At 45.3% G+C, this 13,412-nt stretch overlaps 1 pseudogene; it reads left to right on the top strand.

Moving 5' to 3' along the window:
• The first annotated feature begins 752 nt into the window (after positions 1 to 752).
• The window catches only part of LOC101121796 (cytochrome P450 2B4-like), a 60,865-nt pseudogene continuing 48,205 nt past the window's right edge, over positions 753 to 13,412 (top strand).

Raw genomic sequence — 13,412 nt, 5'->3', positions numbered from 1 at the left:
GCAGGCGGTGAGATGGAAGGGGCACCAGGAGGTGGAAAGCAAGAGGTGGGGTGAATGGGAAACAGCTCCCAGTTAGCAAGAGAGCTGGGAAAGGCAGGTCAACTTTGGATGGGATTCCCCAGACTCCCTTGGGAGCTGTCTTCTTCCAGCCATGATCTGGCCCTAGATATGGGATAGAGAAGTTAACAGAATTCCTATGAGGAGTGGAGGATGGGTTGAGTGAAGAGAGAAGTACTTTTTTTTAAATTAAAATAGTTTATTGGAGCATAGTTGATTTACACTCTTGTGTTAGTCTCAGATGTACAGAGAAGTGATTCAGCTAAACATATATATTCACTCTTTTCAAATTCTTTGCCCATATAGGTTATTACAGAATATTGAGTAGAGTTCCCTGCTGTATAGAGGTCCTTGTTGATTATCTGTTTTATATTAATATATAGATGGGTATGTATGTTAACCTCAAACTCCTAATTTATCCTGTCCCACCTCCCTGCCTTATATTTTCTTCTCAGTAACCATAAACTGCAGGTGACACTCCGCAGAAAGAGAGAGGCAGTGGAACTTCCCTAAGCAAAGCCGAGGGGTCCCGAGGAGAGGTGAGCCTGCTGCCCGCCAACCCAGCCCCTCGGCGAGCAAGAGACAATCAGACACGACAGGTGTTCTGTCTGAGCAGTTCTGCTTTATTGCCAGAAACTCTTGGTTTATATAAGGCAAGCAGGGGGGTTTTGTGAGGAACTTTCCATAGTTGCACCATGTTAAAAGTCAAATCGTCAGGTACCATAGTTGCACCAATCACGTTAAAGGTCAAATCGTAATATGCCATAGTTGCACCAATCATGTTAAAGGTCAAATCGTCATGCGCCTTCATTATAACAGGAGTCTATGGTGATCACACGCTGTCCACGTGCACAGAAATCAAGAGAGCCAATCAAAAACTTTAACATAGACCACGCCCCTCTCTCTTCCCCAAGGCGCCATCTTAGTTTCCCACTGCAAAGCTAACCCATCTTTTTTAAGGTTCCCCATTTAGGGCCCCACAATAAACTTGTTTTCTACATCTGTGACTCTGTTTCTGTTTTGGAAATAAGTTCATTTGTATCATTAAAAAAAACTGTATTCCACATATTGACAACATCGTAAGATACTTGTTCTCTTTCTTACTTCACTTTGTAAGTGAATAATCTAGATAATGGATAATCTAGGTCCATCCATGTTGCTGCAAATGGCATTATTTTGTTCTTTTTATGACTAAGTAATATTTCACTCTATACATACACCATATCTTCTTACCCAAGCCTCTGTCAATGGACAAGTACGTTGCTTCTTCTTCTTCCTTATTTCGAATAGTGCTGCAATCAATATTAGGGTTCAAGAGTCTTTTCTTTTTTAAAAAATACTTTTAACACAGTTCCCAGTACAGTTTAATAACAAGTGCCAAATGGGTTTTCAAAACGTAGTCATAGTAAGGATAGATAATGATCATTAGTACTTTGGAAGGTGCAGTGAAAGAGTTGCTCCTTAAGGCCTTCTTTTTTTAAATAAATTTTTAAATTTTTGGTCGAGCTGAGTCTTGAGGCTGCTTGTGGGCTCTCTAGTTGCAGAGAGCAGGGGCTCCTCTCTGGCTCAGGTGTGTGGGCTCCACGTTGTGCGGGCTTCTCTTGTTGAGGGGAACAGGCTCTGGGCACGTGGACTTCAGTGGTTGTGGTGCATGGACTTGGCTGCTCTGTAGCTTGTGGGATCCTCTCGGTCCAGGGGTCAAACCCGTGTCCCCTGCAGTGGCAGGAGGATTCTTATCCACTGTACCACAGGGAAGTCCTGTCTTGTTTCTCTAATCACTGTATGTTGGAGTCTAGTTGATTTGGAATGCTTTGTTAGTTTCTGCTGGCTAGCAAAGTGGATCAATTATACATGTAGATGTATCCCCTCTTTTTATGGGCTTCCCTGATGGCTCAGACAGTGAAGAATCCGTCTGCAATGTGGGAGACCCAGGTTCAATCCCTGGGTTGAGAGATCCCCTGGAGAAGGGAATGGCAATCCACTCCAATATTCTTGCCTGGAAAATCCCAGAGACAGAGGAGCCTGGTGGGCTACAGTCCATGGGATCACAAATAGCTGGACATGACTCAGTGACTAACACACACACACTCTAAGATTCTTTTCTCATATAAGTCACTGTAGAGTATTGAGTAGAGTTCCCTGTGGTGTTCAGTAAATTTTTATTAGTTATCTATTTGATGTATATTAATGTACATGTGTTAATCCCAGTCTCCCAAGTAATCTCTCCCTTCTTTTATCCTTGGTTACCGTAAGTTTGTTTTTTGTGTTTGTGACCATTTCTGTTTCACAATTTTAATTACTTTTTTATTGGAGTATAGTTGATTTCTGATGGCGTGTTGGTTTCTGGTGCAGCAAAGTGAGTCAGCCACACACGCACATATATACCCACTCTCTTTTAGGCTCCATCCCCACATAGGTCATTACAGAGAACTGAGCAGACTTCTCTGTGTTATGCAGTAAGTTCTCATCAGTTACCTATTTTGTATATTAGCCTGAGTATATGTCAAACGAGTCTCCCAAGTTACCCTTCCCCACTTTCCCTCTAGGTAAATAAGTTTGTTTTCTACATCTGTGACTCAATTACTGTTTCTAGATAGGCTTTCTGGTACCATTTTTTTAGACTCCACGTATATGTGACACCACATATTTGCCTTTTCCATCTGCCTTCCTTCACTCGGTTTGCCAGGCCCACGTCCATCTGTGTCAGTGCAAACGGCGTCACTTTATTCTCTTTCATGCTGGGTGATTGTCCATTGGATATATGGGCCACACCTTTTTATCCACTCCTCTATCGATGGACATTTAGGTTGCTTCCACGTCCTGGCTTTTGTAAATAGTGCTGCGATGAGCACTGGGGTGCATGTATCTTTTTGAATTATGGTTTTCTCCAGACATATGCCTAGGAGTGGGATGGCTGGGTCACACAGAAACTATTTTTAGTATTTTTGAGGGACATCCATTCTATTCTCTATGGTGGCTGCATCATGGTGGCTACACCAACAGTGTAGCAGGGTTTCCTTTGGAGAGAGAGATTCTGATAGACTTGAGACTTTGAGCTGTGGTCCTGTGTGGGTTGAAAAGGAGAGATTCCATAGCTTGGATGTGGGGAGTCTCTGTAATTCTTAAAAGCAAAGCTGGGGTGGGGGGGCTCTTGGAAAAGCCAAGAGAGGAGGATGCTGGGGGTCAGGTGATATATGTGAGGCTCGGAGAAGACCACAGAGTTCCAGCCTCTGCTCTTCCCTGATGGGGCTGCAGCCTGCAGGGTAGGCTAGCTGGGAGGTGTGACGCAGGGGTGAGGTGGAGAGCCTTCTCTTGAGTCAGAGCGTGAGACCTGGACTCTGCCCCCACAGCTGCGAGAGAAATACGGGGATGTCTTTACCGTCTACCTGGGGTCTAGGCCTGCTGTCATCCTGTGGGGGTATGAGGCGATGAGGGAGGCCCTGGTGGATCAGGCTGTGGCGTTCTCTGGCCGAGGGCACGTCGCCATCACTGACCCTGTCTTCCAGGGAACAGGTGAGTGGGGGGACGAGGATGAGGATTAGGGAGAGAGGGAGGGACTATCCCATGTGCCTTCAAAACCTTCCCTCCATGCCCCACCATCGGGTGTGGGTTTGCCAGTGGAATATCTTGGAAGGTTCTACAGCAATTCTCTGTGACCACAATGAAGGACTTGGGATGGGGAAGCGGAGTATTGAGGAAGGAATCAAGGAGGGGCTCAACGTCTGGTGGAGGAGCTGGGTGAGTGCGGGCTGGGTGGAGGTGGGGATGAGATGGGGTGAGAGAGAGCGGGAGAGAGAGATGCAGAGACAGGTTCAGGAATAGAGAGAAGGGATAGACAGGAATAAACAGAAAAACAGAAGATGGTAGAGAGAGAGAGACAAAGTGAGACCAGCAGAGGCAGAGAGAGAAACAGGCAGAGAAAGCAGCCAGAAGCACAAGAGACCAGAGGCAGAGAGAAAACAAGAGACAGAGAGATGCTGAGGCCACTGAATGAATGAGTGAGTCCGGGAGCAGAAGCTGCAAGAAAAAGCCGTACAAAGATAAAGGTAGAGAGATACAGAGTCAGAGGAACATGGAATGCCAGTGAGGTCAAGGAGAGGGGCCATGAGGGTAGATGGGGAGTTGGAGAGAGAACAGAGGAGAAGGGGTGAGCCTGGAATAAAGAGTCAAAGATAAGACCAGAGAAAATCAGCCCAAGACAGAGAGCAAGAAAAACTACAAGAGACACAGAGTGGACATTCTGGGGAGACAGAGAGGGACAATGAAAGCAAAGAAGAAAAGAGGAAAACCATCAAACAAGCTAGGCTGGCACCAGTCAGGTCAGTCTCCTAGAAGGACACTGCAGGGGACCCCCATGACAGACCTCTCCTCCTCAGGGGCTCATCTGGATCCCCACTTCCTCTTTAACTCCATCACTGCAAACACCATCTCCTCCATTGTCTTCAACGAGCACTTTAATTACCAGGACCCTCAATTATTACAGCTCCTACATTTAATGAAGAGGGCTCTGTCATTGTCAGCTCCTTCTATAGCCAGGTGAGGCTAAAGATTCCATGGTGGGCCAGGAATCAGGGTGGGTAGACCCTGGGAAGAGGTCAGATGATTTCTGTCCTGATCACCAAAGGCAGAAGGCATCGAGAGATCAGTTTCATGTGCGCACTCCAAGCCCTGACCCCTCCCAGGTGAAGCCATCCGTCAGTCTGGGTGTCAGAATCAGGCCTTGGACAAGGATGGGCTTCGAGAGAAGAAACCTCAGCAGATGAGACAGTGACTGGGGCTGGATGCAGAGGTCCATGCAACAGTGTGTGTGTGTGTGTGTGTGTGTGTGTGTGTGTGTGTGTGTGTGTGTGTGTGAGTGTGCTCAGATGGGAGCCACACCCTCCAAGTCTGCAGGGTAAATAATAGCCTTTGGATGTTGCTATATGTGCAGCTCAGAACATCAACACTCACAGAACCAGTCCAGCGAGTATAATGGGTTCTGGGGCCTTGTCGGCCACCCTGTAGGAGTTTGAAATCTCCCCAGGCATCTTGAAAACACTTTCCTGGCACACACACGTGCTTGTACAGCATGATCCAAGAGGTGAAAGATTTATCACTGAGAACATGGAGAGGCGCCAGAAGACGTTGGATCCCAGTTGCCCTAAGGACTTCAAGGATTCCTTTCTGCTTCACATGGACAAGGCAAGACCTGGCCCAGATGGGCGCTGGGGATGGGAAATGGAGTGATGGAAACCGTACTGACATTGAACTAATATCTTTGGGTGTGATTACATGTTTTTTAAATGTTGAAATATTTCCCTAAGGATTAAAAGAAAGCCACGATCCACAGTCCCCCACCTTTTTTCCTATGCCTCCCCAAGCCTTCCTCCCAGCAGCCTTTAAAGAGCTGGTAATTAAGCAGTTAACATGTGTCCAGTAAGCTTTCTCTGAGACACAGCTCCCTTCTTCCCCAGTTCTGACAGTCAAGTCTGTTCTGATTGGTCAGGCTACTCATATATTCAGACTGATAGAGACCAAAGTCTGTTCTGATTGGTCGGGCATGTGCCATGTGCTGTGCTGTGTTTAGTGGCTTGTCGTGTCCAACCCTTTGTGACTCCATGGACTGCAGCCCACCAGGCTCTCTGTCCATGGGGCTTCTCCAGGCAAGAATACTGGAGTGGGTTGCCATGCCCTCCTCCAGCGGGAATCTTCCCAACCCAGGCCTCCAGCATCGCAGGCAGATTCTCTACCAGCTGAGCCACCAGGGAAGCCCAGGAATACTGGAGTGGGGAGCCTATCCCTTCTTCAGGGGATCTTCCCTACCCAGGAACCCAAGTGGGCTCTCCTGCATTGCAGGCAGATTCTTTACCAGCTGAGCTACCAGGGAAGCTTGCAAGTGCCATACCAGTTGTTAAATGTCTTCATTCGCATCCCTGGAATGTCAGCTGCAAGGGCCAAACAGGAGTGCAACGACACCCAAAGACAGGAAAGCAACAACACAAGAACAACAATGTTAGCAATTTAAACTCTACATTCATTGGGCTGGAAAGTAAAAGTGTTAGTCGTTCGGTTGTGTCCAACTCTTTGTGATCCCATGGACTGTAGCCTGCCAGGCTCCTCAGATTGGAATTCTCCATGCAAGAATATTGGAGTGTGTTGCCATTTCCTTCTCCAGAGGATCTTCCTGACCCAGGGGTCAAACCCGGGTCTCCTGCATTGCAGGCAGATTTTTTACCATCTGAGTTACTAGGGAAGCCCATTGAGCTTATTATACATTATATCACGACAACCCACGTGATGAACTAAGCACATAGAATTTTTATTTCTTGCACAAAGATACACAGTTAGTACATGGTAGGACCTGAGTTTGAAATCCAGAGCTTTGGCTCCAGAGCTCACCCTCTTAGTATCGTATAGGCCTTGGCCAGAGAAAAACAGATCAGGAAAAAGAAGGACGGGCACAGAGGAACATGGTGCTGGTACAGAGGGAGGAAGATCCTAAAAAGTGAAATCTTTGCAAGGCGAGACCTTAGGAAGTGCCCATCGCTGTCTCTCAGAGCGCTCAGATCCTGAGAGTGAGTTTCACCAGAAAAATCTCCTTAACGCGGTGCTCTCACTGCTCATTGCTGGCACAGAGACCTCCAGCGCCACTCTCAGCTATGGGTTTCTACTCCTTCTTAAAAATCCCGATGTCTTCAGGTGAGCTGGGCTTATGGGAGGTGGCGACGATGGAGGGGTGAGTGTCCCTGAGGCCGTACGGGAAGATGGTTGTCTGATGGGCTAAGACAGATAACTTTTGTCCTGGGTAGTCTGAAAAATAAAAAATCACTTCTATTGGGACTTATAATAAAAGCACAAAACATTTGAAGTGGATTTTGCCAGTCTATGAAAGTACATGGGTTTTGAGTTTGACAAAAAAAACTTGACTTTTTGAAGTATATTGCCCATTTCAGTTCAATTCAGTTCAGTCGCCCAGTCATGTCCGACTCTTTGCGACCCCATGAATTGCAGCACGCCAGGCCTCTCTGTTCATCACCAACTCCTGGAGTTCACTCAGAGTCGCGTCCATTGAGTCAGTGATGCCATCCAGCCATCTCATCCTCTGTCATCCCCTTCTCCTCCTGCCCCCAATCCCTCCCAGCATCAGAGTCTTTTCCAATGAGTCAACTCTTCGCATGAGGTGGCCAGAGTACTGGAGTTTCAGCTTTAGCATCATTCCTTCCAAAGAAATCCCAAGGCTGATCACCTTCAGAATGGATTGGTTGGATCTCCTTGCAGTCCAAGGGACTCTCAAGAGTCTTCTCCAACACCACAGTTCAAAACCATCAATTCTTCAAAGCTCAGCCTTCTTCACAGTCCAACTCTCACATCCATACATGACCATTGGAAAAACCGTAGCCTTGACTAGATGGACCTTTGTTGGAAAAGTAATGTCTCTGCTTTTCAATATGCTGTCTAGGTTGGTCATAACATTTCTTCCAAGGAGTAGCATCTTTTAATTTCATGGCTGCAGTCATCATCTGCAGCGATTTTGAGCCCCCCAAAATAAAGTCTGATACTATTTCCACTGTTTCCCCATCTATTTGCCATGAAGTGATGGGACCAGATGCCATGATATTCATTTTCTGAATGTTGAGCTTTTAGCCAACTTTTTCACTCTCCACTTTCACTTTCATCAAAAGGCTTTTTAGTTCCTTTTCACTTCCTGCCATAAGGGTGGTGTCATCTGCATATCTGAGGTTATTGATATTTCTCCCGGCAATCTTGATTTCAGCTTGTGTTTCTTCCAGTCCAGCGTTTCTCATGATGTACTCTGCATAGAAGTTAAATAAGCAGGGTGACAATATACAGCCTTGATGTACTCCTTTTCCTATCTGGAGCCAGTCTGTTTCAGTCTGTAAATTGCCCTTTTCCTAGTCTGTAAATTGCCCATTTACAACTAATTAAAGAGCCTCTCTGTTCAAGTTAATGGTCTGCAGATCTGACTTGGAGATGCTCTCACCTGGTCAGACATGTTATTTCCCAAGAATGAATTTAAGGCCAGAGTGGGGAGTGACATATATAAAATTACATAGCATGTGAGTGGGACAAAAAGAGATGACACCCGTTTTACCTGCAACTCATTTTTAGCTGAAAAGAAAAAAAACACATCCTGAAGTGTTGAATGAATTTCCACCCACCCATCTTTATCCAAGTTATCCTCATGTTGTAACTAGAGTGGAAACACCACACAAGACTTCCCTCAAAGAAGCTTCTAACTTCCTTTTTGATGCTTTCATTAAGAAGGAATGGTAGCCTAACATCTTTAGTAAAGAATTTACAAGATCCTCCCATCAGGCTGCAGGTCATTTTTAGGTCACTTGGTTGAGTCCACTGGTATGAATATTTATCGACATACCCTCCTCCCACCCTAACCATTCTCAGAGGAAGTCCAGGCAGAAATCGACAGAGTAATGGTGCACTCCGTCTCCCAGCACTGGAAGAGCGGGTAAATATGCCTTATACAGATGCCGTCATCCGTGAGATTCTGAGATCCAGTGACTCTGTCCCACTTGGCCTACCCGACTCTGCCATCAGGGACACTCGCTTCCGGGGATATTATCTCCCAAATGTGAGACCAGAAGGGCCAGAGAATATTGGTTGGAAGGTGCTGGCCACCCCCAGTCTTATGGTTCATGTCTGGTTCGTGACTATAAGAAGAATTCTTATTTCCAGATTTTTGTGGGAGGGAGGGAGATTTTAAAAAGAGAAAAGTCCTCTCCCTTTTGTTCTTTTTTTTTTTCCTTAACCTTTACAAAATGTTACATTTGCTGAAAAAAGTACCATGTACTTATTGAAACTTGTTATACAGCTGACTGGTTTTATAATCTGTGTTCTAATCTCTCCTTTATATGAACCCATATGTTTATATATACCTATATACACAATGATTGGGCCCTACTGCATCTGTTACTGTGCAATTTATGTGCCCAGCGTTCATGTCACCTTCCCCTCTGGTCTTTATGTCCATACCAATACAATTTGCAATTTGTGTGTGTGGCTTTCATTTTGAAATATAACCATACTCTGTAGATATGAACAGTATCAAATTGCCCAGTGAACAGCACTGACCCGATTATATTCAGGCCCCAGTCCTGGAGTCAGCTTCCTACAGGGCTCTGTTGAGTCAGATGTGAACCTTTCCGTCGACGGATCATAAAGAAGACCCGGGGTCTTGGGGAGGAGGAATCAGGGTGGTTGGTGAGGATACCTGGAGGGATGGGACACTATTGACCAAATAGGGCAGAATGGTTTCAACATTCCTGCCACCAACTGTAGAGCCACATAGCAGGTGAAGCTCCTTATCTGCTGAGGATTCAGCCGCTCTTTGTTGATGGCCATTTGGGCCCGTTTGTCTTTGACATCCTCTTAGGGCATTCCTGTGTACTCCATCCTGAGTTCTGCCCTCCATGACCCACGCCACTTTGAGAAGCCAGATGCCCTCTACCCTGGCCGCTTCCTGGATGCGCAGGGCAAGTTCAAGAAGCCACAAGTCTTCATTCCATTCTCCATAAGTCAGTCATGCTCTCTCTCCCCCGTGGGCATGTCTGCTCACTCCCACTCTGTATGTGACTCCCTCTCTTGATCCAGCTCCAAGCCCTGTGTGAACAGTTTGGGAAACGATGAGGAGTCTAAAGGGAAGAGAAAGCAAGACATCTTCAGAGATAAGAATAGTGTGAGGGGGAAGGATAGGGATGAGGTATGATGGAGAAGGAAGACGGAGACTCAGTCAGCGATGGAGATAAAGTGAGAGGCAGAGAGACATGCTTGCACACAGAGAACAGGCACACCAAGGGTCCAGTGCTGAGCACCTGCCAGGCGGCGAGAATGGGGAAAGGCGTTTACAACTTTCCTTTCAAGATTAAATAACGACATTTCTCTCATTTTCATACAAAAAGTGAAGTATGAAGTAAAGGTGAAAATCATCCGTAATTCACCACTAAACCTGACCTATTAGTACTACAGAGGATGGCCTTTACTGGTTCTATTAATATTTGCTCACACACAAAGGTAGGTGGTGGGTAGGTAAATAGATAATAGGTAGGTAACTTAATTAAAAATAACAGGAAAGGAAGGGATCAGAAAGGAAGAAAAAGAAAGAAAACTCCTTAATCTGTTTCTTGTTAGCTGATTTCGTATTTAAAAATACAAGCAAGACTAGAGTGAGATATATGAGACACTTAAGGCACAGAAATGTGAGGAATATTCAGTCCTAGGTTAACCCTGATTCAATATGCATTCCTAGGGTTATTCTGTATTCATCACTTATGAAATAATTCAGTTTTAGCCACTGACTTGAAATTCATCATATTTGAAGTGGTTATTCTCCTCAGGTCTATTTCTGTTTTGGAGTTCTTTTTTTTTTCCTTTGGTAATAATCCATATTCACACTGATTTTCCAATCTGTCTTTTTCAGCTATATCATATTCTTTGAATTATTAATATTATACCTGTACATATATTTTAGTGTTTTCTAGGGGACATTACTCTTCCTTTTTTTGTTTGTAACACATTTTATTTTTCTTGAGTGTATTTTAGAATTATTTTGTCAAAGTCCCAAAATATCCCACTGGGATTCTACTAGGATTAATCTAAATTTGTATTTTGATTCTGATGCTTTGCCAAATCTCCATTTTTGATAGTAATGGTTTAGTCGCTAAGTCATATCTGACTCTTGCGACCCTATGGACTGTAGCCTGCAAGGCTCCTCTGTCCATGGGATTCTCCCGGCAAGAAGACCAGAGTGGATTGTCATGTCATTCTCCAGATCTTCCCGACCCAGAACCCAGGGATCTAACAGGTGTCTCTTATGTTTCCTGCATTGGCAGACGGATTCTTTACCATGAGCACCACCTGAAGCCCATTTTTGATATGTCCTAAGCAGCAGCAGCAGCATAAAAGGCAGTGTGTTCATTTCGTCCTTGTACCACTGGTGGCATCTTGAACTTTTCTAAAACTAGGTTTTGCATATTTTTTGCTAAATTTATTCCTAAGAAATACGGGAGAAGATTTTGGCTACTGTTTGTAGGACCTCTTTGTCAGCTCAGCTGTGGGCTGCTGTAACAAAATGCCATAGACGGGGTGGCTTAAACAAAAGAAATTTATTTTCTCACAGTTCTGGAAGCCACAAGTCTGCGATCAGGGAGCCAGCATGGTCAGGTTCTGGTGCGGTCTCTTCCTGGTTTGCACATGGCCGCTACCTTGCTGTGGACTCGCATGCAGCCTGGGGACCATGGACTCACTTCTAAGAACGCTCTCCTCTCAGGGACCCCACCCTAATGAACTAATTTCAATTACCTAATTACCTCCCAGATTCCTTCTCAAAATACCACGGTGGGCATCAGGACTGCAACATATAAATTTTGGGAGCACAGGCTTCAGTCCAGAGCACTCTTCTAAAGGCATTTCAAATTGTTTTACTAAGTATATCAGAAATCCACTCATCTTTTCGGGTGTGTATTTCTGTCATAATTGAACAAATTCCCTACATTACTTTTATACCTAACAATGTTTCATTTTATTCTCTTGGATTTTCCTAATAACTGATGTTAGCAGCTGTAAATGATGATATTTTGACTTAATTGTTTCTTATGTTAAGGTCACATGTCATGTTTTCCCTAATATTGAGGACTAGCACTTCTGGAATCATGTGAAGGAACAGCATTGATAGTAAGCAATCTTGTCCCAGTCCTACCTTTAAGGAGAATATTTTTATTTTCTCTATGAAGCTGAATGCTGGCTATTGCCTATTCCAGATATTTTACGGCTACTCTACCATATATTTTTCTCAACTGTAAGTCTAACTAAGGAAATGTTTTTTTCTCCCTATTTTACACTAAATTCTTTTTAAATTTTTAACCAAGATATTACACTGAGTATTCTCAATAATCTTTTCAGCTCTTGTCAAGAGGATCAAATTGTCTTCCTCCTTTGATCGCTTAAAAAATAGTCGCTGTCTCAGTGTTGAATGATTCTCTGTTGTCAAAGTGGAACAGGAGAGGGTGGCTGGGTGGGCAGTTTACTTGCTCAAGGCCGGGTAGGAAGTCATGTTCTGTAGAGGTCAGGGTGGGGCTAGGTTGTAATAAAAAATCTGAACATCTCAAGAACTTAAAAGGTTATTATTTTCCTGCTCATGCAACATGCCCATCCCTGACCATAACAGTCATGAAATGGGGGCTAATGGGGACTCTTTCCTGATATATGAAGAAACAGGGGAAAATGCATGACATGCACAAGTTTAGACCTCATTTCACCAGATGAAGGAAATCCCATCCAAGTTCGATGTGGCAGAGAAGTTTATGCACCAAGAAATGTACTGGGAATACTTAATGAACGAACAGTAGTGAACTTTGCCACACACACAAGGCAGCTCTCTGGGCTCCTTTCCTTCCCACGAGACTGTGGGTCAACAAGATGCAGATGAAACTCTTGCTCAACCCAGGAACATGCTGGTCCTTCTGTTGGTTACTCCAGTGGACACAGCCTGTGTTGAAGTCGGTTGAGGATATTCAGGGCTCCACCTACATGGTGGACCCATTGGTGATAGTTGACCCCGTGTGGCAGGACGATGTGAGGAGTGGTCATGAGAGTCAGAAAAATGGGTGTAAATGTGGGCAGGGTGTTATTTAAAGTCTCTGTCAATCATGATGTGAGCATGACTAGACAGTACCTCCATGGGTTGGGGTGTAGGGATTGCGTCTGGGAGGCTGACTCTGTTGACTGCTGATGGTGGGCAGGACCAGGGGGCTGGCAGGAGGGTCAAAATGACCAGAAGAGTGCAGACACTCAGAAGCTTAGAGCAAGGACTGTGTATCCACTGAGCAGAGTAGGTCAGTATTTGATCAGCCAAGTCCCTGCCTACCCCAGGGTAGGCCAGAGGTTTCAGCTCCCTTCTGCCCCTCTCTGGGAAGGTCCTCTGGAGGAGGAAATGGCAACCCACTCCAGTACTCTTCCCTGGAAAATCCCATGGACCGAGGACGGTGGGGTTGTGAAGAGTTGGACACAACTTAGCAACTAACCATCACCAACATAGAATCAGAAGTACTTACATGTAAATCTATGTAAATGAACATGCAAATATCCTTAGATTTTCGTGGTGGGGCAACCAAGTGCTCTGCAGGGCTCCCCTCCTTGACACTCTCCCTTACACCCACAGGAAAATGCCTCTGTCTGGGTGAGAGTTTGGCCCGCTCCCAGCCCTTCCTCATCTTTACCTCCTTGCTGCAGAACTTCTCCTTGGGGTCTCACAAGGCCCCTGGGGACATTGACCTTGCACCAAGGGTGAATGGGCTGGGGTGCCAGGGTCTAGCCCCTGCAGGATCCGGGGGAACCCTCAG

This window comes from Ovis aries, chromosome 14 (genome assembly GCF_016772045.2).
Source record: "Ovis aries strain OAR_USU_Benz2616 breed Rambouillet chromosome 14, ARS-UI_Ramb_v3.0, whole genome shotgun sequence".
NCBI lineage: Eukaryota > Metazoa > Chordata > Mammalia > Artiodactyla > Bovidae > Ovis > Ovis aries.
This window is presented reverse-complemented; position numbering and strand designations above follow the sequence as displayed.